This window comes from Orycteropus afer, unplaced genomic scaffold (genome assembly GCF_000298275.1).
Source record: "Orycteropus afer afer isolate SDZICR_OR568_19922 unplaced genomic scaffold, OryAfe1.0 scaffold00796, whole genome shotgun sequence".
In the NCBI taxonomy this organism is placed as follows: domain Eukaryota; kingdom Metazoa; phylum Chordata; class Mammalia; order Tubulidentata; family Orycteropodidae; genus Orycteropus; species Orycteropus afer.
In genome coordinates, this window is record NW_006922383.1 from 654,440 (window position 1) to 656,061 (window position 1,622).

Below are 1,622 nucleotides of genomic sequence, written 5' to 3' on the forward strand. Positions count from 1 at the left end.
GAGACAGAAAATAACAAATGCTGGTGGGGATGTGGAGAGATTGGGACTCTCATACACTGCTTGTGTGACTGTGAAGTGACACAACCACTGTGGAAAGCAATATGGCGATTCCTTAGAAAGTTAGAATTGGAGATACCATTTGACCCAGCAATCCCATTACTAGGTACATATCCTAGAGAGGTGGGAGCCAGGATAGGAACAGATACATGCACACTCACGTCCATCACAGCACTATTTACAATAGCAAAAAGATGGTACCAACCTACGTGCCCATCATCGGAAGAGTGGATGACCAAACTATGGTACATACACATACTGGAATGCTATCCAGCCCTAAAGAATAATGTAGAGTCTGCAAAACAACGCATATTATGGATGAACTTGGAGGACATTATGCTGAGTGAAATAAGTCAATCACAGAAGGACAAATACAGTATTAATTCACTGTTGTGGAGAGTCAAGGAAAAGTTTATATATGGAGGGAAACTTTCTTTGTTGGTTGCCAGGGGAGGGGAAGGAACACTGCACACACAAAAAAAATGCATTGACCCATGTCACTTTAGTTTTGTTCATTTAACAGTACATAAATTATATTTCAATTAAATGCATTAAAAAAAAGTCAAGAAAAAGTTATCACACTTTGATGGTTACTAGGGGTGGGAGGTGAAGGGAGGTCAAATCACTAACAAGAGACTAGACACATATTAACTTGGGTGAAGAGAAGTCAGTATACAATAAGGAGGATATCAACACAAAATGATCAAGGAAAGGAAGACATTCTGAGGAGTATAAGAGTTAAAAGCAACAGAGGTAAATACTAATTCATATACAATCCTACAACACTAATAACAATAATCTACAAGTGGGCATGCAAACTAGGTTTTACAAAGAATATTTCTACATATGTATTTATATATGCTGCAAATAAATCCATGAATATAGTAGACCATATAGGGGGCAAAGTTATGAAAACTTATTAGCCATAATCAAACACCCTCACAGAGTGAATTGCTGGGCCTGGGGATTCAGGACCATAGTCTCAGGGGACAATAAGGTCAGTTGGCACTATGCAGTCCACAAAGACAATGTTATAGATCTTACTTTTGTGAGTAGTGATTGGGGCCTTAAAAGCTTAAGCAACAGAAGACAGAGTTGGAGTAACTTTTCAGAGACAACCAAAAACCTTGAGAGAGAGAGAATTACCGGGCCTGCTGACTCAGGACTGCAGTCTCAGGGGACATCATGCTCAATTGGGACAACATAGTACATAAAAATCTTGTTTTACAACCTACTTTGGTGACTAGTGACTGGGGTCTGAAAAGCTTTCAAGTGGCCATCTAAGATGCAACTATTGGACTTCTCTCATCTGAAGCAAAGAAAAGTGAAGAAAATCAAACACATCTGGAAACAATTAGTCCAAGGATAAGGCAGACCATAAGGACTTGGGCCTTCATGACCCTGAGACCAAAAGAACTAGATGGTACCTGGCTACCAATGCAAACCACTTGGAAAGGGATCAAAATTGGAGATACTGGATAGTTGTTGTTGTTGTTGTTATGTGCCGTCGAGTCGGCCCCGACTCATAGCGACCCCTCCTTGGGTTTCCAAGGCAGTATCACTAC

General features: G+C 40.3%; 1 protein-coding gene across 1 annotated transcript in view; it reads right to left on the reverse strand.

Annotated features, from left to right (window-relative positions):
* Positions 1-1,622, reverse strand: part of KIF4A (kinesin family member 4A) — a 326,710-nt gene that overhangs the window by 199,539 nt on the left and 125,549 nt on the right. The gene's annotated exons all lie outside the window — the stretch shown is intronic.